The sequence below is a fragment of the Puma concolor genome, chromosome C2 (genome assembly GCF_028749965.1).
Source record: "Puma concolor isolate L17-30 chromosome C2, mPumCon1.1.hap2, whole genome shotgun sequence".
NCBI lineage: Eukaryota > Metazoa > Chordata > Mammalia > Carnivora > Felidae > Puma > Puma concolor.
The window spans coordinates 34,625,067-34,650,979 of record NC_141675.1 but is presented as its reverse complement, the minus strand read 5'-3'; the positions used below and the strand labels follow the sequence as shown (position 1 = coordinate 34,650,979).

Below are 25,913 nucleotides of genomic sequence, written 5' to 3'. Positions count from 1 at the left end.
GACATTCAACAAATATCTATTTACTTTTTTTAAAACAAGAAATTTGTTTCAACAACAAGATGCTGACTTGAAGGGAAAAGTATCTAGGATTCATTTCTCTTAGAGTAATTTATCCCTACTTAAAGACAGAGTGCCCTATATCTAACAGCTATGTACAAAAATGTTATAAAATTGCCCTTGGTTTTACAATAATAAATGAAAAACATTAAAATTCTCCAATCACACAAGGTATGCAAGGATTTTTATGTTGCTCATTTTTTGTTAAACAGTGAGAGCAAAATAACTTACTGGAATGTAAAAATAAGAGCTGAATGAGCATGCCACTAATGGAGAAAGGGGGTATTATCACAGAACCAGTATTTTTCCCCATCCCATCTCCATGTGACATGCACCAAACATAACATTGGCCATTTAATTAAAAAAAAAAAAAAAAAACCTGCAATATGCTTGTGCACATCTACAGTACCTTAATGTACAATAAAGGAATGGGGAAGCGGAAAATGAAAGAATAGAGAAAACTATAGTACGCAGGATGTGGTGGAACCAAATTGTGGCTTTCTAATCGAGAATGCCTTCTTGGTCTGGAGGAACAGAGTTCTGGAGTGAAGTGGCAGGTTCCCTTTTCAGGATATGCCTCCCGTCAGCTGCTGGAACACATCAACTGTATCTTCAGCCTCCGTTTCCAACTGTGCAGGCGTGTCTGTTTCATTAATTGGCTGCCCATCAAATCAGAATCTGATGTGCTTTATGGACAAATCCTGCCATTCACAAAAGGCTTTCGTTAGTTTACTAAGCAGTGTGTGCCTCTTAATCTTACGCTGCACCACAGAATCATCCTGCCCTGTCACTGTCAAATTCATATGATCATTGTTCTCAGTCTTGACTCCTTCCTTGGGCTTTTTGCGGGCCTCGCTGAGTGCTGGGGTCTCTTCAGCTGCTGCTTCACAAGAGGTACCAGATCCGCACTTAACTAGCATACTAGCAGCACCAGGAGCGGCAGAAGGAGGTGGCAACAGTGGAGGAGGGAGACCTTAATGACTTCTTTATAACAGTGAAAATGAAAACAAACCACAAAAGAAAAAAAAAAGCAATAATGATTAGGTACATTTTGGCATAGTCCTTTGATTAACTCTTTTGTCGTCATTACAAATGTAATTATGATAGGGGCACCTGAGTGGCCCTGTCAGTGAAGCCTCCAACTTTGGCTCAGGTCATGATTTCATGGTTCTTGGGTTCAAACCCCACATCAGGCTCTGTGCTGACAGCTCAGAGCCTGGAGCCTGCTTTGGATTCTGTGTCTCCCTCTCTCTCTGCTCCTCCCCAACTGGCGCTCTGTCTCTCTCTCTCAAATATAAATAAACATTTTTAAAAATGTAATTATTATAATTATATCAACTTGGAAAACAGACACCCTGTTAAGGGGGAACGCAAACTGCAAAATAGTACATAGGTGTGGTAGATTGTTACAGTGATGGCCCCAATGAACCATGCTGTATGTATCCGTATTTCATGAAGTCCCCTCTCACATAGACTTTGGGTTTGGCCAAGTGACTTGCTTTGGACAATGGGACATTAGCAACGAGCCAGACTGCAGCTTGAAAACTGTTTGCACAGTGGGTCTTTTAACCTTTCTCTCTTCCTGCATCTGGAACCCTACTCCACAGGTAACATGCTGGAGGAAATGTACCACCCATGCCCATAGACAGCACTGGACATACAAATGAGGCCATATTATACCATCCAGCACCAGCTGAACCGCCAGAAGATTGCAGTGGCATAAATGACACTAGTTAATGATAACAGAAGAAATGCCCCCAGTTGATTCCTACCCAACTTGATGACTCACAGAATTGTAAGCAAGTAAAAGGGTTGTAGTGTTCAGCACTAAATTTGGGGTCATTTGATATAATTTCCATTTTGTTAAAGTAAGTGTGCATATGGAGAAGGAAAGTAGCAAAACTGTTTACATAAAAAAGAACTCACAGCAACCCTGTGATGAAAGAAACTCAGGTGAAGAAATCTCTTGACTAGGCATAACTTGACCCCACCTACCAGCAGAGGTGGGGTAACAACAAAAATAAGCACACAAATGAGTACGGAGGTTCTGTTTAGAGTGATGAAAAAGCTTTGTAAATAGTGGTGATGGTTTACAACATTGTGGTTTTAATTAATGTCATTAAATTTATATATTTTTTTAATCTTTATTTACTTTTGAGAGAGAGACAGAGTGTGAGCAGGGGAGGAGCTGAGGGGAGGGAGACACAGATCAGAGGCAGGCTCCAGGCCCTGAGCTGCCAGCACAGAGCCCGACGTGGGGGCCCAAACTCATGAACCTTGAGATCATGACCTGAGCTGAAGTCGGATGCTTAACCGACTGAGCCACCCAGGCACCCCATAAATTTATATGTATTTTTAAATGGATAAGGGGGCACCTGGCTGCCTCAATCTGTGGAGCATATGACTCAATCTCAGGGTTGTGAGTTCGAGCCCCACGTTGGGTGTAAGATCACTTAGAAATAAAAAATCTTTGGGGTGCCTGGGTGACTCAGTCGGTTGAGTGTCTGACTCTTGATCTCAGAGTTGTGAGTTTGAGCCCCATGTTAGGCACAGAGATTACTTAAAATAAAATCTTAGGAGCACCTCGGTGGCTCAGTTGGTTAAGCATCTGACTTTGGCTCAGGTCATGATCTCAGGGTTCATGGGTTCATGGGTTCATGGGTTTGAGCCCCGTGTCAGGCTCTGTGCTGTCAGTTCTGAGCCAGCAGCCTGCTTCAGATTCTGGGTCTCCCTCTCTGTCTGCCCCTCCCCTGCTTGCTCTGTGTCTCTCAAAAATGAATAAACATAGGGGCACCTAGGTGGCTCAGTAGGTTAAGCATCTGACTTCGGCTCAGGTCATCATCTCGCGGTTCGTGGGTTCAAGCCCTGCATCCGGCTCTGTGCTGACAGCTCAGAGCCTGTTTCAGATTCTGTGTCTCCCTCTTTCTCTGCCCCTCCCCCACTTGTGCTCTGTCTCTGTCTCAAAAATAAACATTTAAAAATTTTTTTAAATGAATAAACATTAAAAAAAATTTTTTTAATCATTAAAAGATGGCAAGTTTCATGATGTATATATCGTACCACAAAACCATATAACCAAAGTCGCCTGTCACAAACTTCCTCCCCAAAACAGGAATTCTTCTCTAACATACTGTTTAAGGGACTGCTCACCATGAACTAACAGTGGGCCAGTATGTGCTCCAGGTCATTTTCTTTTTCCACACAGATTTAGGCTGAGTGATGCAATCTGACCCCACCATCCTTTCAACTGCCATGAAGGTCAAGATTGGGGTGCTGGAGCTTACCTTCTGGCCAGATCCCCATACAACTCAAAGCTCTCTCCCATGAGGCATCAGGGTGCAGGATGCATTTACAGCCACACCCATAACCAAGAATTCTTGTTTCAAAACACCCTTCCTTGACTCCTACAGCAAGATGTGACATTCACAACCATAATCTGGCACTTACCCTTTTGCCTTCTGCTCTAACACAACCCTGGTTTTAGACAACTCTATGAAATCAAACAACGGGTGGCAAATCTGGCAGAACTTTCCGGGTAGAGGAAGGGACACACTTTGAAACAGCTCTTCACTCTCAGTCCCTACGCGAATGAGCCCTTCAAGCAGTTCCAGGGCCTCCCTGGTGTCCTGTATGGGGCTGGGGATCCCACTTCTAAATGGTCAGTAGCCCTCTCACAGGGAAGGTGTTTGCCGAGTGCTTTCCTGGTTGGCTCTTTTATCCTAAACTTGGATCTGCTGGGACTGACTCATCCCTCCCTCGAGGCACCGATACTCAGTATCAGGGCACAGCAGCTGCTGCAAAATCCCGGCCTGGCTTGGAGCTTTCTCTCCTCCTCCCTGGAATGTACTGTAGCCCAGTCCTTGCTGCCTACCTCAGGTTCTCCAGTGCCTGGCCAATTCAGCACGGAGATTTAGTTTTATTTTTTTATTTTTTTATTTTTTTGGTTCCCTGCACAAGCATACATTTGTTACTAATTCCCTTACTCCTCATCCTTGTAGGCTGTCTTTAGCCCTTCTTTCTGGGAGGTACTTTCCCTGTGCTCCACGGTCCTGGTAATTACCCCTTCTAACCGTATTACAGGACCTTATTTTTTCCCCACTGCCTCTTTCCTTCCATTGTTGTGCAGAGGGAGGGGAGGCTGCTGAGTGTGCAAGGAGAATTGGATTAGGTAGTTGAATATCTCAGCAGCTCTCTTCCTGATTCTGCCTCTGCCCTTAAGGTCTCACTTCCAGCCCCACACCCGCTCCACACTGTCATCCACCTGCAAAACAGCGGATGAGCCCCAAGTGTAAGAGAAATCAATTAAGGATGCCTTGGCTGAGGTGATGAAAGGGAGGTTTTGGGACATTGCAAAGGTCATAGCATTGCAGGAGAGAAAAAAGGTTCCCTCAACCCTCGTAGGGAGGGTTGATCAGAAAATTAAATTGACAGATTAACAGGAGAAATAAAAATGTTACATGTACATGGAAGCCTTCCCAAGAAAAGACCCAAAGAAGTGACCAGAGCAAGAAGGTTTTATACCTTTTTGAGCTATAGAAATTTGTGAAGAATTGACAAGGGGTTTGGGCTAGGGGTAGTAAATGGTGAAGAAGTAACTTGGAAGATAAGAGCTAGTTTAACAAGGCTTGTTTACACAGCCTTCTCTGCCCTTAATTCTCTGTCCCTGGTAATTAGAATGTCCTCCTTTCTAATGGTTAGGGAGGGTACCTTTCACAGAGGAGTTTTATGACCTGCTTCGGGGAAGAAGGTGGGAGAGGTCAGAGTGACCCTCTTGCTTTTGTGGCTTCCTTCAGCTAGGGGCACCTGGCTGGCTCAGTCCTTAGAGCCTGCGACTCTTGATCTCAGGATGGTAAGTTTGAGCCCCACATTGGGTGTACAGGTTACTTAAAAATAAAAACTCGGGATGCCTGAGTGGCTCAGTCGGTTAAGCGTCCGACTTTGGCTTAGGTCATGATCTCACGGTTTGTGAGTTCCAGAAGGCTTCAGGCTTTCTGCTGTCAGCAGAGCCCACTTGGGACTTTCTGTCCCCCTCTCCCTCTGCCCCTCCCCCACTCACGTTCTCCCTCTCTCTCTCTCTCTCTCTAATAAACATTTTTAAAAATCTTTTTAAAAATGAATTAAATAAAACCTTAAAAAATTCCTTCAGCTTAAAATATTTTTAATAAGTCAAAATGCCATATTTTTGGGTAGCGCGTCCTGGCCCCTATCAGCATGTTACTATTTACTAAGGTGAATGTGGATGATTCTGAAATTACAAAATGAACTAAAAAGATTATAGACTGGGCGGGGGGCGGCTGGGTGGGCTGGGTGGCTCAGTCGGTTAAGCATCCTGCTTTGGCTGAGGTCATGATCTCACAGTTTGTGGGTTCCAGCTCCCAGTCAGGCTGTGTACTGACAGTTTGGAGCCTGGAGCCTGCGTGGGATTCTGTGTCTCCCTCTCGCTATGCTCCTTCCCCATTTGTGTTCTATCTCTCTCTGTCTCTCAAAAATAAATAACCATTAAAAAGAGAGAGAGATCATACACAGGAAAAAAAACCAGTAATGTTGGTAAGAAAAGTAATTTGGTTCAGAGAAATCAATACTGAGAAAACGTATGTAAAATTTCCATTCTGGGACTATTTTCTCAATGATTACTTTCATTCTTTTTGGACAACCGCCTCTGAAAATCTGAGAAGTTATGTAGAATCTTATCCCCAGGAAAATGCGCATACACATAGAAACCAAACCTTAGGTATTCACTGCCTCCCCGAGTTCCAGAGCCACACGAATGCCTGGTGAAGTGATGTCAGGAATCCGGAGCAGTGATCAGGCCTTTCCTTCTTTGTAAATCCCATCAAAAGTTCAGAGCAGTTCGGAGAAAGCATTCATTTGTTCATTCATTCAACAAGTAACTCTTTGAGAAACTTCCAAGTGTCAGGCCCCACGCTGGGCCACATTGTGAGGCAGAAAGAGGTGAATCGGACACAGTGCCTGCTCCCGGGAAGCTCACGTCTGGCGGGGGAGACCCACAGAGAACAGACAATACGTGTACAGTGATGGGGGAGGGGCGGTGGGAGCCCCGAGGGGAGGGGCAGAACTTTTTCCCACAGCCCCCCCCCCCCCCCCCCCGCCCGCCTACGCAGTCAGTTCCTATACCTCTGACTACAATACAAAGCAAAGCGATTTTAAAAGCCCAAGTATTCCCTGAGGGGCTAGCAGAGTAGTCCGGGGCAGAGCTCTCACCTCACCCCTACCCCCACCCTGGCCCCATCCAGCTTCCACACCTCCTCTGGGATGGAGTCGGCTTGCCTATCTCTCCCCACAGGCTACCAGGCTGTCGCCCACCCCCAGGCCCCTGCCCCAACACACACATACCTTCCCCATGGGGGGCTGCTCCCCAGTCCACTGACCAGCTTTTAAACAAGTAACCAAAATGGGGCACCTGGGTGGCTCAGTCCATTGGGCGGCCGATTTTGGCTCAGGTCATGATCTCGCGGTGCGTGGGTTGGAGCCCCGCGTCGGGGTCTGTGCTGACAGCTCAGAGCCTGGAGCCTGCCTTGGATTCTGTGTACCCCCCTCTCTTTGCCCCTCCCCCACTCGTGCTCTGTCTCTCAAAAATAAATGTTTAAAAAAAAAATTAAGCAAGTAACCAATCCTCTTTGCACCTCCTCCTTTCTTTGTTTAAACCCTGTTCACATTACTAATTGAACTGCCTGGAAACAAGGAGTAACAAAAATAGCTAACTTTAAGGAAGTTACAGATTTGTAAGAAATGGCGAGAGTCCTGGTGTGAGCTGGTCTTTGTTCACAGGACCTAGAGCTGGGCTGGACTGGGCTGGGCTGGACCTGGGCCTGGCCAAGCTTCCTCTCACCTCTTTTCTGAATTCTCCCTTCCTTCAGGGCCTCAGGGAAAAGTCTTCCTGGAAGTTTGGGTGTCAGCAATTCTGCCTGTCTGGGTTGGATTCTGCACCTGCTTATCCAAGGTGCTTGCCTATCACACCTCGGTCCACCTGCCCCTGAACACTCCTTTGCAGGCTCTGGCTGACCCTCTTCCCTTCCTGGGTTCAGCTCCTGACTCCTGAGGGAGAACGTCCCTCTCCTCCTAGGTCTTGGAAGAGTCCTCCCCAGGGCTCTGGGCCCTTTTGTCCTGACAAGCTTTCACCACTCCTAGTTTCACTGACTTGGATACCTGGAAGTCCTACTGTAATGTGCATTTGCTTTGTAGACCACTCTACTCCAGTTTAGAAGATGAACACATTTATGGTTTGTAAGATAAAAGCAAAACCTTTTATAAATTTGTTCAGGAAAGGGGCGCCTGGGTAGCTCAGTCGGTTAAGCGGCCGACTTCGGTTCATGTCATGATCTCGCGGTCCGTGAGTTCAAGCCCCGCGTCGGGCTCTGTGCTGACAGCTCAGAGCCTGGAGCCTGTTTCAGATTCTGTGTCTCCCTCTCTCTGACCCTCCCCCATTCATGCTCTGTCTCTCTCTGTCTCAAAAATAAATAAACGTTAAAAAAAATTTTTTTTTTTAATTTGTTCAGGAAAGATAATGAGTACAACATGTGTGTGTTAAACATGGAAAGGATGGAAGGACTAAGAGACACCTAATATCTTTGAGGTACTAAGTAGTATATGAGACACTGGACCTCTAAATATTCATGATATCCGGGGCGCCTGGATGGCTCAGTCAGTTAAGCATCCGACTTCGGCTCAGGTCATGATCTCACAGTCCATGAGTTCGAGCCCCGCATCAGGCTCTGTGCTGACAGCTCGGAGCCTGGAGCCTGCTTCAGATTCTGTGTCTCTCTCTCTCTCTGACCTTCCCCCGTTCATGCTCTGTCTCTCTCTATCTCAAAAATAAATAAACATTAAATAAATAAATAAATAAATAAATATTCATGATATCCTAAATATGCATAAGACACTGAATATTCATGTGTGAAGTCTTAAAGCAGAAGATGATAACCTGGGATTCCCAGGTGGCTCAGTTGGTTAAACATCCGACTCTTGATTTTCTCACCGTTTGTGAGATAAATCCCCAAGTAGGGCTCTGCGCGGACAGTGTGGAGCCTGCTCAGATTCTCTCTCTCTGCCCCTCCCCTGCTTGCAAGCATGCTCTCTCTGTCTCTCAAAATAAATAAAAAGAAAGAAAGGAAGAAAGGAAGAAAGAAAGAAAGAAAGAAAGAAAGAAAGAAAGAAAGAAAGAAAGAAAGAAAGAAAGAAAAGAATATGACAACCAGTCTGGCCCCATCCTCTGACCAGAGTAGACGAATAAAACCCATAGCTGCTTGGGGTGCTTGGCTGGCTCAGTTGGTAGAGCATGAGACTCCTGATTTGGGGGTTGTAAGTTCAAACTCCATGTTGGGTGTGGAGTTTACTTTACAGAAAATCAAATCAAATCAAATAATAAAATAAAATGAAATAAAATAATAAAATAAAGTCTTTAAAACCCATAACTGCTCACCTGGCTAATTGATGAGCAACATTGGTGGCCAGGTGTACTGGCCTGTGCATTTCTTTGGTGTCAGTGTGTGTCACTGATCCAGGGAAACTCCCATCTGTTGAGCATACGTTTGCTCAAACCTCAACTCTGGTCCTCGTAACTGTACCATTAGCAAGGAAGGTTGATGTGGCCAAGAGACAGAACATACAAACATTGTAATCCATGCCAGGATTCAGGTGGTGTCATGCTTCCACCCCATCGCATCTTATCCTAAATACACCATCCTACCCCCTTCCCCTTGCTTCTCCCTATATATTTTTCCTTAATTTAATAACGCACATGATTTGAACATTACCCTGGTTTTAAGACCTTTTCTGTTCCATGCCCTCTGACATAGCTTGCTTGAGTGCACTTGGAACCTACTATTCCATCACTATGTGACACTTACTCTCACAGCCCTTGTTTCTCCAAATCCTACCTAGCTGGCTATGACATTGAAGCTCAGCATGGGCTCCCATCTTGGATATAGTTTGCCGCCATCATTTCTCCCTTCCTCTCACCCACTGTCCTCTCAATAGCAGTCCTTCCCCTAATCCCCACCACGGTCTGGGGGGCCTAGAGGCTAATTTACCACAGATAACACAAGTCCTGTGTTAGGACAAGGCAAGGCTCAGGCCTCCCACATCTACAAGGAATACAAAGCCCATTCTCTCAACTGTAGGTGAGCCCTTTGCTATTCCTGTATGGTGGTTGTTGTGGTTATTGTTGTTGTTGTTGTTTTTCTTTTCTCAATGTTAGGACCTCCTCTGCTATCAACTCCTTGAAGTCAGAGACTATTCCTATCTTCATTGTCCCAGCTTTTACCACAGGGTCTAAGACATACCAGCTGCTCTGTAACTGCTAAACTTACTGTGTATTAATTATGCATTTTATTCATTCATCTGGAAAGTTCATTTATCTAGTCCATAACCAAGTTACATTTATCTAGCCTATAACCAAGTCCTAGCAGCTCCACCAAAATTGTTCTTAAATCTGGGTGCCTGGGTGGCTCAGTTGTTTAAGTGTCTGCCTTCAGCTCAGGTCATGATCTCACAGTTTGTGAGTTTAAGTCCCGCATCAGGCTCTATGCTGACAGCTCAGAGCTTGGAGCCCGTTCAGCTTCTGTGTCTCCATCTCTCTGCCCCTCCCTTGCTCATGTCTGTGTGTGTGTGTGTGTGTGTGTGTGTGTGTGCGCGCGCGCGCGCGTGCGCGCGCTCTCTCTCTCTCTCTCTCTCTATCTCTGTCAAAAATAAATAAACATTGGGGCGCCTGGGTGGCGCAGTCGGTTAAGCGTCCGACTTCAGCCAGGTCACGATCTCGCGGTCCGGGAGTTCGAGCCCCGCGTCGGGCTCTGGGCTGATGGCTCAGAGCCTGGAGCCTGTTTCCGATTCTGTGTCTCCCTCTCTCTCTGCCCCTCCCCCGTTCATGCTCTGTCTCTCTCTGTCCCAAAAAATAAATTAAAAAAAAAAATAAATAAATAAAAGCGTTTAAAAAAAAAATAAATAAACATTAAAAAAATTTTTGTTAATTGTTCTTAAATCTGCTTCTCTTCCTCTCTTTTGCCACCCCATCACATTCTGGTCTAAACTTCTTGAGCTAGGTATTTTTCTACCTAGGAATATATCATAGCTTTCCTGCTTTCTCTATAAACTCCCTTAACCTTTCTCCACACAGCTGATACAGTGATCTTAGAGAGATGAAAGGAAGAGGGAAAGAAGGAAGTAAAGAAGGAAAGTAAACAGCCAGCTTCATACCTCTGGAACCCTTGAAACGTGGCATATTCCAGGCATATTTCCCAATCATGTGTGTCTGTGGCCCCACAAATATATTTCTGTTCTTTTTGTTTGTTTGTTTGTTTGTTTGTTTTTAAAGTAAGCTGTACACCCATTGTGGGGCTTGAACTCAAGCGACTCCTGAGATCACAAGTCCCATGCTCTACCAACTGAGCCAGCCAGGCACCCCCCTTTCTGTTCTTTTTCAAAGAAAGAAATTAGGGGGAGAGCCTGACTGGCTCATGGATGGAGCATGTGACTCTTGATCTTGGGGTTGTGAGTTTGAGCCCCACAATGGGTATAGAGATTAGTTAAATAAATAAAACTTAAAAAAATAATAAACTGAAACACTTTCGGGGTGCCTGGGCGGCTCAGTCCGTTGAGCATCTGATTGGGGCTCTGGTCATTATCTCACAATTTGTGAGTTCGAGCCCTGCATGAGGCTCACTGTTGTCAGCTCAGAGCCCTCTTTGGATCCTCTGTCTCCCTCTCTCTCTGCCCGCCCCCACCCCCCACTCATGCTCTTTCTCTGTCTCAAAAATAAATAAACATTAAAAAATAATAATAATAAAATAAAGTGAAGTGCTTTCAAAAAAATAAGAATCTTAAAATAAATAAATCAAGGAAATTAATTGGCTTTCTACCCTTCCTTTCACAGTTACTGTTAGTTGCAAATAACAGAGATCCAACTAAAACCTGCACTAGGGAAACGTGGAGTCATTAGCTCAAACAGTTGTGAAGAGTTGCCGATCTTCTGGCTTTAGGCCCGTCTAGACCCAGATTTCAAATGATGTTCTTTCTCCTTCTCTTAGCTCTCTTTTACTCTGTATTTCAGTTTCATTTTCTAACCTCTTCTCTTCACATAATGGAAGACAGCTATAGCTTCCCTTGATCTTCTGTCTGTAGTCCCGGGAGAAAAGAGACCCCTGCCGTTTATGGATGATGATAAAGATGACTTCAGTTGGCTGAGTTGAAGTCACCTGTTCCTCCCTGAACCAATCATATTTATTATATGGTTAGGTCCCCTACTTATGCCTGGGGGTAGGGACAGAGCTCTCCCATAAGGAGTTTACCAAGCCCCTGTGGCATCAGGGATTGGGGCTTCCAAAGGAAAAATGGGGCCAGAAACAACAGAGGTCAAGGCACTTTTTTATAGAGTAGGAGTGGGAAGAGATTTCACATGTGTCCAACTTCTGGTCTCTCTTTATTGATAGTGGGTTGGTGGGTGCTTTTTCCCTTCCTCAAAAGCTGTAAGCTCCACCAGGGCAAGGATCTCTACAGCTTCCGCTCTCAGTTTTGGTCATCCTTGCTCTTCTAGCACATGGTAGACATTCACTTCTTCATTTATTCAGGGGGAAAAAAAAAGATGCTAAAGACACAGGTAAAAAAGATATGTGTCCTTGTACTCAAGGAGTAACAACTTACACATCTGCATTGGGCCAGTGTTTTTCAAATCAGAAGACTCATCGGGTGGTAAAATGAACTTGGTGGATTGCAACTGCAATTAAAAAAAAATTTTTGTTTCATTTTATTTATTTGAGAGGGAGAGAGAGAGAGAGAGAGAACAAGTCGGGGGAAGGGCAGGGGGAAAGAGAGAGAATCCCAAGCAGGCTCCATGCTCAGCACAGAGCCCGACACAGGGCTTGATCCCATGATCTTGGAATCATGACCTGAGCTGAAACCAAGAGTCAGACGCTTAACCGACTGAGCCACCCAGGTACCCCACAATGACAATTTTTAAAACGTGAAATACAGGGGCAGCTGGGTGGCTCAGTTGGTTGAGCAACTGACCTCAGCACAGGTCATGAGCTCACGGTTTGTGAGTTAGAGCCCTGCATTGGTCTCTCTACTGTCAATGCAGAGCCTGCTTCAGATCCTCTGTAACCACGCCCCTCGCTGCCCCTCCCCTGTTCATGCTGTCTCTCTCAAAAATAAATAGTAATACAGTTTAAAAAATCAGCTTGTTCTGTTAAAAAAAAAAAAACACCCCATGAAATAGAATAGAATAGAAAATACAAATGGACTAGACAACATCAGAGTGCATCACACACAATAGGGATATTTTTCTATTACATTTTTATTTCATTATAAACATCATAAATACACACACACACACACACACACACACACACACACACACACACAATGTACTGAGTTGCAGTGTGAAGTGCATTTCTTACTGGGAGCTGGTCAAAAGTTTCAAAAAGTCTCCCTTAAGGGCTGCCTGTACTGAAGTGTGGTAAGATAGTATCCCTCCAGTTGAGAGCAACCCAGAGCTCCAGATATTAAGTATGTCACTGGAAAATAACACCTGGGAAGCTCATTCAAAGAACCAGAGTGGAAGTGGAGACACAATTTCAGGATGCTGTTGCAGGGTGAACTCTGGATTTCTGTGCTTTGTTTGGCTTGTGCTACATCCTCAAGGCCATTTTATCATATGTACATTCAGGTGTGTGCTTTCTTTGTCTTTCTCTCTCTCTTTTTCCCCCGCATAACAAATGACTTAACAGTTTTCAAAGTTGAATACAAAATTAAAGAAATTTTTTCTGTTAGGTATGGTGGGTACCATTATGTACCATATGTAGGTACCCTAAATTGCATATTCCTAGAAAAAAACACTGAATTAACTCTTTTTCTTGGAGGACGGCAGCTAGTATGGCATGGAAGGACCAGGGGCTATTGCCCTGAACAAAATCTCTACTTCAGCAATTGCTGGCTCTGTGGATTCAGAAGAAACCTAATCTCCATTTGCTGAACATGGTCTCAGCAAGGCCCTGTCCTTGGTGAACATGGTCCTCAGCAAGGTCATCTATGGGAGGTATAAAAATAAACACTGTATCTTTGGAGAAAACCACAAGCCCAAAATGGTGTCACTTGGGCCACCCAAGTTACCAAACCCAAGCTAACATGATTGCAGTTGCAACCTCCCCGCAAAATGCATATCTTCACCTGTCAGTTAGCAATTTCCTCATAAGCACCAATGAGATAATCTGTCACCTGCTCCCTCTCCATTCCCCAAAGGAAGATGAGGTAATCTGTATAATAAGACCCTTGCCCTTCCACATATGGGAAGGTGATTTTACCTGAAACAATCCTTTTTTTTTTAGGTTTATTTATTTATTTTGAGAGAGAGCACAAGCAGGGGAGAAGCAGAGAGGAGGAGACGGAGAATCCCAAGCACGTTTCGTGCTGTCAGTGCAGAGCCTCACGCGGGGCTCAAACTCCTGACCTGAGATGAAATCAAGAGCCACCCAGATGGCCCAACAATCCTATCTTTTTAAAACTTTCTTTCCCTATTCTGCTTTTGATAAAAACCTTCCATTTTGTACAAATCCTCAGAGTTCCCCTCCACTTGCTAGATAGGATACTGCCCAATTCATTCTTTTTTTTTTTTTAACGTTTATTTATTATTGAGAAACAGAGCATGAGCATGGGAGGGGCAGAGAGAGGAGGAAACAGAATCTGAAGCAGGCCCCAGGCTCCGAGCTGTCAGCACAGACCACGACACGGGGCTTGAACTCACAAACGCAAGATCATGACCTGAGCTGAAATGAAATCAGACACTTAACCGACTGAGTCACCCAGGTGCCCCATGAACTATTTTTAAAAGCCTGGCTGGCTCAGACGATAGAGCATGCTACTTTCAATCTCAGGGTTGTAAGTTCAAGCCCCATGTTGGGTGTGGAAATTACATAAAAGCAAAATCTTTAAAAATAAATAAATAAAAATTAAAAAGCCAATTCGTTCATTAAAATTTACTCAGTTGGCTTTTTGGTATTTAACAATAGCCTGTCTCTAAAAGTTTAGCATCCAGTGGAGTTATAAGTACATAAATAAATAGTCAAAATATAACCCCTAGATGTTAATGTAGTTTATCTGTAATAATTTTATTTATTTATTTATTCATTTATTCATTCATTCATGTATTCATTTATTTTTACAGTTTCTTTTTTTTAAGTTTATTCATTTAGAGACAGAGAGATAGCATGAGCAGGGGAGGGTCAGAGAGAGAAGGAAAGGGAGGATCCAAGCAGGCTCTGAGCTGTCAGCACAAGGCCTGATACAGGGCTCGATCCCATGATCCATAACATCACGACCTGAGCTGGGAACAAGAGTTGACACTTAACCAACTGAGGCACCCAGGTGCCCCAATAAATTCATTTATGTTTTTCAGTCATTCAATACTTCCAAAAATATGCTTTGAAGTCATCTAGGTGGCAGACTCTGCTGGAGATGAAAAGACCAAGAAGACATTATCCTCACCTTGAAGGAGCTCAATCCCACAGTGTTCAGTGCCAAGGTGTACACAATATTCCATAAGAGTTAGGCCCAGTTATTAAGGAGTCAGGCATATCTGAATCCAATATTAGGTACATTGCTTCCCAGGTCTTGTTAAAGCTTTCTGAGCCTCAGTTATCTGAAATAACATATGCATCTGGAAAATGCATACAGTCATAGATCTACATCATTGGCTATTAGGAAGATTCAATGAACAAATTCAGAACTTTAGTCGGCATTAATAGTAGAGAAGCACTTGATAAATGTATTCTATTCAACTTTATAAAACAAAACAAACAAAAAAACCACTCTTCTTCAGTGTTTACAACTTTGTATAGCAAATCAGATGCTGCAAGTTTTGAAAAACTAAACACTGAAATTCATAAATGAGTGAATAAATGTAAATGCAGATGAGATGTAGATAATAGTTGTAGATACAAAAGATTCTTTGTGTTTAAATTCTGAATTATTGGGGCTTCCTGGTGGCTCAGTTGGTTAAGCACCAACTTCAGCTCAGTCATGATGTTGTGGTTCTTGGGTTCGAGCCCCGCATTAGGCTGTGTGTTGACAGCTCAGAGCCTGGAGCCTGCTTCGGATTCTGTCTCCCTCTCTCTGCCCCTCCCCCCTTGCTCTCTGGCTCTGTCTCTGTCTCTCTCTCTCTGTCTCTCTCTCTCAAATATAAATAAATTTTTTTTTTAATTTAAAAATAAATTCTGAACTATTTTAGTGGGTTTTTTCCCCCTTTAGGTTATGTGTTTCTCAAATGTGAGTCTACATCAGTAGGCTAGGCTGGGTTTGCTGCAATTATATATATATATTTTTTTAATTTTTTTTTTCAACGTTTATTTATTTTTGGGACAGAGAGAGACAGAGCATGAACGGGCGAGGGGCAGAGAGAGAGGGAGACACAGAATCGGAAACAGGCTCCAGGCTCTGAGCCATCAGCCCAGAGCCCAACGCGGGGCTCAAACTCACGGACCGCGAGATCGTGACCTGGCTGAAGTCGGATGCTTAACCGACTGCGCCACCCAGGCGCCCCTTGCTGCAATTATAAAGAGCTCCTAGGGGTGCCTGGGTGGCTCAGTTGTTTAAGTGGCGGCCGACTTCGGCTCAGGCCATGATTTCACGGTCCGTGAGTTCGAGCCCCGCGTCGGGCTCTGTGCTGACAGCTCAGAGCCTGGAGCCTGTTTCAGATTCTGTGTCTCCCTCTCTCTGACCCTCCCCCGTTCATGCTCTGTCTCTCTCTGTCTCAAAAATAAATAAACGTTAAAAAAAAATTAAAAAAAAAAAAAAAGAGCTCCTAAACCTCATTGGTTTAACATGGCAAAGGTTTATTTCTAGTTCACACACAGCCTGCATCAGCTCCTGTTGGCTCTCAGGGTAGCTGTCCTTCATGTGTTGGCTCCGAGATCCTGCTCCTTTCTTGTGGTACCTTCATATTAGCTAGTGAGAAAGAGAGAAAAACTCCCACCATTTCTTGAATGCTTCCACAGAGAGGGTGAGGTAACAGATAACATTTCTTCTCACATTTCACTGGCCAAAGGAAGGCTCATGGCTTTACTCAACTTCAAGAGTTCCACATGACTTCAGAGGACCAGGGAAGTACAATCCTCCCAAGTGCTCTGGAGGGTAAGAGAACCAGAAATATTATCTAGTGTGGTAATGTCCACCTAGGGCATCCCATGCTTTCTACACCCCACCTGGTCTTTTTTGGTTTTTAAATGACCATGTTCCCTCCCGCCATAGGACCCCTGACTTGGCCATTTTCTGGACCACTTTTTGCTCCCATTCTTTGCCTGGTCTACCCTTCCTTCAGACCGAGGCAAGTTTTCCCTTCTTTAGGGAAACTTTTGCTTTCCTCTCCCATTATTATTTACTTTCACAGCATCAGGCATCCCCACGTTATGGCACTTAGTTGTAATTTGCAGTTAATCATGTGATGACTTCATTAATGACTGTTTCTTCCTCTGCAGCATATGCTGTAGGAATCATGTTGTTTTGCTCAGCTCTGTATCTCCACGACTTATTCCAGTGTCTGGGACTGTTGCTGAGTGAATGAAGAAGTGAATATTCTCAAGGGTCTGGGAACATTTTTTACCTTCCAAAATGTCTGTGTATCATGGATTTGAAAAACACAGCCTTGTATGAACTTCTCTTGGCAGCTGTTAAGGAGATACTTGACAAATACTTGCTGATTTCATCCTGAAAGTTGAGTCTGGATGGAACATCCCTAAACCCTCTGAGTGTGTAAGTCTTGCTCTTGTAAGAGAAACAGTATTTATCTGCCCTTTGACCAATGTGAGGGTGAGAACTAGGGAAGTCATTTCACATTTCACTCTGGTTCCCACCCTTTCAGATTGAGCAATCCAGATTTTTGTTTTCAAGACCCATCCTACACCTGCAAGCTTCCCCATTCATTTGCATAGGTATTTCAAGACTGCTCTAGACCTGTGAGCTCGGCCTGACTTCAGTATCAAAAGCTGGTGTAAAAAACCAAACTACCTACATTTGGAAAGAAAGACTTGTTTAAGAAGCAGCAGAAATTAAAGTAAATCAACTCTTCATTTTATTGTTTGCTTAAGGAAAAAAGTTGTGATGGAGCCCATTTTTTTTAGCCAAAATAATGCCCTTTGAAGTTAGGGCTTTGTTTTGTAAATACCCTTGTGAGCTGCCTGAGGAGCTGAAAATAAGCTCCTCAATAAAAATTCAGTGATGAATGAATCAGGGTGAAACTGCAAATAGGCCACTGGCATTGGAGCTTGAGAAATTTCTGCCTCTGATGCCTTCCTAAGAGGCCAGAAAATTCTTGATTCGATGTGTTCAGGTAGCAGATTATTTTTTATGTTAATTTAATTACATTACATTATCTTCGTTATTTACAAACACAGGTTAAATTGGGGTGCCTGGGGGGCTCAGTCAGTTAAGCGCCCGACTTCGGCTCAGGTCATGATCTCACGGTTCGTGGGTTCAAGCCCCGCATCTGTGCTAACAGCTCAGAGCCTGGAGCCTATTTCAGATTCTGTGTCTCCCTCTCTCTCTGCCCCTTCCCCACTCGCGCTCTGTCTCAAAAATAAATAAACATTAAAAAAAAAAAAACAAAAAACCAGGTTAAATTGGAGTCCCGGGTAGCTTGTCTGAAACAACAAACAGGGCAGCGCCTTTGTTGATAAATAGTTTTCATTCCAGAAGGTAGAGTCACACCCAACCCCCCTGGGAACCCGGGCGACAATCTTTGATCTGGCTAACTCTGCATACCAGCCCTAACTCGTTTTAAAAGTGCCTGATTTATTGTTTTTCAACATTCAACTTCTATTTCTTCAGTGTATGACACCATTCAAGAGTTGCAAGTTAATAGGATTGAAGACTAATTGCACTTAAAATACTGTGTGACCAGACTCCCTCATTTTGCAAAGGTGGTCTCTGAACTCACTTCCTGTCCTTCTAGCGCCCTCAATGCCAAGCTGACTCCCTCACTAGGCTCCACCCCTTCCTCTCTTGCTTTTTTCCTCTCCTTTCTCAGGGATAGTTGTAGCTCTCACTAAATTACCCCCCCTTTATACATTTTCTTTATATATATATCTTATGTATTAAATATATATTGTATATATAACTGTTCCTTATGATATTTCCTTATGAACTATATATATATGTATATATATACATACATATATATATGTGATCATGACACCTGAACATGCTAAGAATTTCAACTAGCATAAAGGAGAATAACCATCAAAATTAAGCCTCTAGCTATCTTTCCTCCAGGCTACCCCTGTTTGTTTATGTCCTTCTGATGATAATCTAAGCATAACCAAACACTACCATATTTTACTGTTCTGTTTCTTACATATCTCATTGAATACTGTTTTGGAGACTGGCTCAGATCAGTTCATATAGAAATGCCTCATTCTTTTAAGAGTTGTATAATATCACATAATTCAGCTATAATCTCTGCACGTGTGCATGTCTAAGTGTTTTATTACATTTTCCTTTAAAGCCTTATGTATCTCTTACTTCGCGTTCCAGGAAAATGTAGTGTTCGGTGCCCCTTGAGTAACCTCTGCACCTCATCTGCCTCTCCCTTTCTATCCTCTTCCTCCCATGGTTGGTAGTCCTGGTCTGTGTACGGTTTCAACCTTTTTGTGCTGGTCTTGGAAGGCAGTTGAAGAAGACAAGAGGAGAGAGAGAGGCAGCATTCCCACAGCTGAAGGCAGGGCAGGATGTTTGAAGCTTTGTTGGTTCTCTGATAAGTGAGACCAGCATCCAGGCCTCCTCCTTTAGAATTTAGGAATGATAACCACTTGCTCTATGACTTTGTACAAGTTTTATTGCCTGTAAGGGCTTTAATTTATCTCTGGGTAAGATGAGTAGGCTGTATAATGTGATTTCTAAGTCTCCAGGCTCCAAGTCTAAAATTTTAAGAAAATACTTTCTAATAATCCGCTGGTGTGAGTGTTAAGAGTATATTCCCTTTTGAGGCAGCTAGGTGGTTCAGTTGGTTAAGCATCCAGCTTCAGGTCATGACCTCACAGTTCATGAGTTGGAGCCCCACATTGGGCTCTCTGCTGTCAGCATGGAGCCTGCTTCAAATCCTCTCCCCCTCTTTCTCTGCCCCTCCCCTGCTAATTCTCTCTCTCAAAATCAATAAATAAACTTAAGAAAAAGAGTATATCCCCTTTTCATTTATTTTGGGAGAGAGAGGGGGGCAGAAAGAGAGAGAGAGAGAAAGAGAGAGAGAATCCCAAGCAGGCTCTGCAGTCAGCACAGAGCTCAATGCAGGGCTCAAATTCATCAACAGTGACATCATGATCTGAGCAGAAATAAACAGTTGGATGCTCAACTGACTTAGTCACCCAGGCACCCCTAGATATTTATAATTTTGAAGGATATTGACCAATTATCATCTTAAGGGATATACTCTTTTTTAAAAAAAAAAATTTTTTTAAGGGATATACTCTTGGGCCGTTTGGGTGGCTTAGTTAAGCAACTGACTCTTGGTTTCATCTCAGATCATGATCTCACAGTTCGTGGGACTGAGCCCACATCGGGCTCTGCACTGACAGCATGGAGCCTGCCTGGGATTCTCTGCCTCTCTCTCTCTCTCTCTCTCTCTCTCTGAAATAAATAAACAAACATTAAAAAAATTTACAGATATCTATGCCTGTTGATCTAGTGATTTTATTTTTAGGCACTTATTCTTCAGGTACACTTGCATATGCACAAAGTAATATAAATTCAAAGTTGTTCATTGTAGCATTGTTTGTATAGGAAAAGATTGGAAACAGTCTATCCATTAACAAGTGACTGGATGATTATAGTATATCCTTACAATGGAACACTATATAGTAAAAAAAAAAAAGAATGCAGATACAATGAAATATTATTTAGCAATGAGAATGAACAAAGTACTGTTACATTGAGTAGAGTATAAATATCAAAACAATGTAGGGGAAAGGTAGAGCAAAAGAAGCTAAACATAAAAAAAACACCAGGGGGTGTCTGTCCTGGCTGGCTCAGTTGGTGAAGCATGACACTCTTGATCTTGGGTTTGCAAGTTAGAGCCCCATATCAGGTACAGAGAATACTTAAAAAATAAAAAAGTCCTGAGGTGCCTGGGTGGCTCAGTCAGTTAAGCATCCAAATCTCGATTTTGGCTCAGGTCATGATCTCATGGTTTATGAGTTTGAGCCCACATTGAGCTCTCTGCTGTCAGCACAGAGCCCCCTTTGGATCTTCTGTCCCCCTCTCTCTTTGCCTCTCCCCAGCTTGCGTGCACATGCTCTCTCTCAAAAATAAATTTAAAAAATTACAAGAAATAAATAAATAACTTTAAAAAAAACTTTAAGAAAGCAGATTAAAATACACATCCATGAGCAAAAGGAAGGAAGGAAGAAAGAAAGAAAGAAAGAAAGAAAGAAAGAAAGAAAGAAAGAGGCGCCTGGGTGGCTCAGTCGGTTGAGCGGCCGACTTCCGCTCGGGTCATGATCTCGCAGTCTGTGAGTTCGAGCCCTGCGTTGGGCTCTGTGCTGACAGCTCGGAGCCTGGAGCCTGTTTTGGATTCTGTGTCTCCCTCTCTCTGACCCTCCCCCGTTCATGCTCTGTCTCTCTCTGTCTCAAAAATAAATAAACGTTAAAAAAAAAAATTTAAAAAGAAAGAAAGAAGCAGGCTCTGCACTGTGATTGCAGAGTCCAATTTGGGGCTCGAACTCAGGAGCCATGATATGGTGACCTGAGCTGAAGTCTGACATTTAACTGACACAGCCACCCAGGCACCCCTAATGAATCTATTTAATTAAACGTTCAAAACCGATAACACCACCAACAGTGAAAGTTCAAAAACAGAAAAAGGAAATGTCCAGCGTTAGAAGCTGGGATAATAGTTGTCTCTGGGGACAGGGCAGTGAGTAGAAGGGGTTCAGAGAAGTGGGTTTTAAGATATTCTTCACGGGGTGCCTGGATGACTCTGTGGATAGAGCATATAATTCTTGATCTTGGGGTTATAAGTTTGAGCCCCTCCCAAACTGGGTGTAGAGATTACTTCAAAAAATTAAAAAAAAAAAAAAAAAAAAGATGTTCCTCATGTTCTCTTTATTGATTTGGGAACTAGTTACACAGGTGTGTTCAGTTTGTGAAAATTTATGATGTATGTGTAGTACAATTCTACACATCCATAAAAGTTTAAAAAGAATACAGTTATTGTATATGCTCTGATATAAGACAACCTGATATATATTACATGAAAAAAGCAAGTATGAATCAAATACTTCCATTTGTGTAAAAAAAAATAAATAAAAGGAGGGAAATAGGGGTGCCTGGGTGGCTCAGTCAGTTAAGTGTCTGACTTTTTTTTAAGATTATTTCTTTTCTTTTTTTTATTAATAATTTATCTTTTAATTTACATCCAAGTTAGTTAGCATATGGTGCAACAATGATTTATGGAGTAGATTCCTTAATGCCCTTTGCCCATTTAGCCCATCTCCCCTCCCACAACCCCTCCAGTAACCCTCTGTTCTCCATATTTAAGAGTCTCTTATGTTTTGTCCCCCTCCTTGTGTTTACATTATTTTTGCTTCCCTTATCTTATGTTCATCTGTTTTGTATCTTTTTTTTTTTTTAACATTTATTTATTATTGAGAGACAGACACAGAGTGTGAGCAGGGGAGGGGTAGAGAGAGGAGGAGACACAGAATCTGAAGCAGGCTCCAGGCTCTGAGCTGTCAGCACAGAGCCCAACGCAGGACTCGAGCTCACAAACTGCGAGATCATAACCTGAGCTGAAGTCGGTCGCCCAAGCAACTAAACCACCCAGGCGCCCCTGTTTTGTCTCTTAAAGTCTTCATATGAGTGAAGTCATATGATATTTGTCTTTCTCTGACTGACTAATTTCGCTTAGCATAATCCCCTCCAGTTCCATCCACGTACTTGCAAATGGCAAGATTTCATTCTTTTTGATTGCCGAGTAGTATTCCATCTTGTATATATACCACATCTTCTTTATCCATTCATCCATCGATGGACATTTGGGCTCTTTCCATACTTTGGCTATTGTTGATAGTGCTGCTATAAACATTGGGGTGCATGTGCCCTTTCGAAACAGCATACCTGTACCCCTTGGATAAATACCTAGTAGTGCAATTGCTGGGTCTTAGGGTAGTTCTATTTTTAATTTTTTGAGAAACCTCCATGCTGTTTTCCAGAGTGGCTGCACCAGTTTGGATTCCCACCAGCAGTGCAAAAGAGAACCTCTTTCTCTGCATCCTCACCAACATCTGTTGTTGCCTGAGTTGTTAATGTTAGCCATTCTGAGTGTCTGACTGTTGGTTTTGGTCCAGGTCATAATTGTAGTTCATGGGTTCTAGCCCCAAGTCCGGGCTCCATGCTGACAGTGCGGAGCTTGTTTGGGATTCTCTCCCTCCTTCTCTCTCTGCCCCTCCCCTGCTCTTTCTCTCTCAATAAATAAACTTTAAAAAAGTAGGGAACTATATCTGTACTTGCTTATATGTGCATACAATACCTCTGAAGGATGCTCAAGAAACTGACAACATTGGTTTTGTGAAGAGAGTTTCATAGCTGAGAGAATTTTACTGCCGTTCGGTTGTACATTTTGAATTTCAAATCATGTGAATATATTACTTATACAATGAAAAGAAAACACTCAAATTCTAAAACACCCATAAAAAAGTTCTGTGATCTTAGGAAATACTCAGAAGTACTTGGAAAGAAAGAAAATAGGGGGAATAAAACCACCAAAAGATTATATGTTGAAGGTATAACACAGATATCAGTGATGGGAAAGTGGGGGACATGGAGAACACTTGAGTCTTCTAAAATTGGACAGGGGTGCTAGGGTGGCTCAGTTGGTTAAGCACCTAATCTTGGCTCAGGTCATGATCTTGCAGTTTGTGGCCCCAAGTCCCACTCTGTGCTGACAGCTCAGAGCCTGGAGCCTGCTTCAGATTCTGTGTTTCTCTCTCTCTCTCTGCTCCTCCTCCACTCCTGCTCTGTTTGTCTCTCAAAAACGAATAAAAATGTTTAAAAAATTAAAAAAATAATAAAATTGGACAGATAGAACCTTCTCTTTATGTTCACAACTTTACTTATTTATTTTTAGAGTTTATTTACCTGTTTTGGGCCGTCTGGGTGGCTCAGTTGGTTAAGCATCCCACTTCAGCTCAGGTCATGATCTCACAGTTCGTGGGTTCAAGCCCTGCATGGGGCTCTGTGCTGACAGCTCAGAGCCTGGAGCCTGCTTCACATTCTGTGTCTCCCTCTCTCTCTGCCCCTCCCCTTCTTGTTCTCTGTCTCTCTCTTAAAAAAGTAAACAAACATCTAAAAATTTACGAAAATGTAAAAAAAAAATTAAAAAAAATAAAAGGGGGGCCGTCTGGGTGGCTCAGTCGGTTGAGCATCTGACTTCAACTCAGGTCATGATCTCACAGTCTGTGGGTTCAAGCCCCGCATCAGGCTCTGTGCTGACAGCCCAGAGCCTGGAGCCTGCTGATCCTGTGTCTCCTCTCTCTGCCTCTTCCCCATTCTCACTTTGTCTCACTCTGTCTCTCAAAAATAAATAAATGTAAAAAAAAATTTTTTTTTAAATTTATGAAAAGTTTATTTATCTTTTTTAGTAATTCTACACCCAGTGTGGGGCTTGAACTCACACCCAAGATCAAGAGTCGCATGCTCTTCTGACTGAAACAGCCAGGCACGCCTGTGTTTACAACTTTAACTACGATTTAAGAACTAGTCACAAATTGTTTTTTCTTTTAAAACTGTGTTTACTAGAGGTGCCTGGCTGGTTCAATTAGTACAGCATGTGACTCTTGACCTTGGAGTCATGAGTTCATGTCCCACGTTTGGCATAGAGCTTACTTAAAAAAATAAAGTAAAACTATTTATTGGATTAAAAGAATAAGTTAATGCATACACTGGTTATAACAAGGAAGACAATTTGGGACACCTGGGTGGCTCAGTTGGTTGAGCAACTGATTCTTGGTTTTGGCTCAGGTCATGATCTTGAAGTTCATGAATTCCAGCCCTGCGTGGGGCTCTGTATTGACAGTGCAGAGCCTGCTTGGGATTATCTCTTTCTCCCTGTTTCTCTGACCTCCCCCTGCTTGTGCATGCACTCTCTCTCTCTGTCTCTCAAAATAACTAAATCAAGTTAAAAAAAATGAGTAAGATAATTCAAAGATCTACACATATTAAAAAAGATAACTCCCTCCCACCCAAGGCTTCCTCTTTCAGCCCTCTGAGGCATCCAATGTGATCAGCCTACTGTAATTCCTTCCACCCCTTTCTCTATATTCATATAAACATATATAAATGGTCAACAATGAACTAAAAGGATCATACCACTCTTTATCACTCTATAATTTGCATTTTTGACTTTAATAATATATCTGGATATCCCTCTGGGTCAATACAAATAGTTCTAACTCATTTTCATCATCGAATAATATTCCATAGTATGGAGGCAGGGCAACTGATTCATGGATCCCATTATCTATGGACGATCAGCTTGTTCCCAGTTTGTTTGTGTTTGTTTCACACCACAAACAATATGATAAGCATCTGTCTTAGGTTCCTGTGGTTACTTTAACAAATTATCACAAACTGGGGGACTTAAAACAGAAAGTTATTCTCTCATAATTCCTAAGTCTACAAGGCTGAAATAAAGGAATTGGCAGGGTTGTTTCCTTCTAGACACTCTGAAGGAGAATTTGTTCTATGCCCCTCTTCCAGCTTCTGGTAGCTGCCAGTGATCCTTGGCATTCTTTGGCTTGTAGATGCATCATTCCCATCTCTGCCTCGTTGTTTTTTGTTTTTGTTTTTGTCCCTGCCTCATCGTTCATATCACCTTTGTCTCTGTGTCTCTGTATCTCAAATCTCCTTCGGCCTTTCCCTTACAAGGACACTTGTCATTGGATATAGGGCCCGTCCTAATTCTAACATGATCTCATTTCAAGATCCTTAACTTAATTACATGTGTAAAGATCCTTTTTCCAAATAAGGCTATGTTCACAGGTTTTGGGTGGACATATCTGTAGAAGGGTCAACATTCAACCCACTGCAGCATTCTTGTGTATATCCTTATGGATATTTTCTTTAGCTTTTCCATAGGGCAGAGTTAATGTATTTTTTGGTCAATTGGCAAGTGTGTGTATTTTAAAGGTTAATAAATATTCCCAGGTTACTTTTAGAAAGTTTGCAGCTATTATACTTCTATCAGAGGTGTACCAGGGCTCCTTTCCCCAGGTATCATTGATTGCTTTTGTTAATGTTTGCCAGTCTAATGAGGGAAAATGGATTATTGTTTTAATGTTTTTCCATAACTATTAGTGAAATAAGCGTCTTTTTAATGGACCACTCGGATTTTCTCTTCCATTAATTGCCTGCTTGTATACCTTGCCTATATTTTTATAACATTGATCCAGCTGGCTTTAAAAAAAAATCCATTTATAGGGGCATGTGGCTGGCTCATTTGGTAGAGTATGTGACTGCTGCTTTCTGGGTTGTGAGTTCAAGCCCCATCTTGGGCAGGAGAGCTTACTTAAAAAAAATCCATTTTTAGAAACTTTTATGTTTCTGATACATAGAGATATGTATGTTAGAGATACAATGTGTTTCCCATTTTTTTAAAAGTTATTGTTTTAAGTTTATTTATTTTGAAAGCAAGGGCGGGGGGTGGGGTGCAGAGTGAGAGAGAAGGAGAGAGAGAATCCCAAACAGCCTCTGTACTGTCAGCAAAGAGCTGGATGCAGGGCTCAACATAACAAACTGTGAGATCATGACCTGAGCTGAAACCAAGAGATAGACATTTAACCAACTGAGCCATCAAGGTGCCCCTG

The 25,913-nt window shown here is 42.8% G+C and overlaps 1 pseudogene across 1 annotated transcript in view; it reads right to left on the bottom strand.

The window, feature by feature from the left end:
• Positions 1 to 219: 219 nt before the first annotated feature.
• Positions 220 to 25,913, bottom strand: part of LOC112850019 (small ubiquitin-related modifier 2 pseudogene) — a 243,033-nt pseudogene continuing 217,339 nt past the window's right edge. The window contains exon 2 of the transcript XR_015239998.1: positions 220 to 1,041. The product of XR_015239998.1 is annotated as a small ubiquitin-related modifier 2 pseudogene (transcript). The remainder of the gene's footprint in view (positions 1,042 to 25,913) is intronic.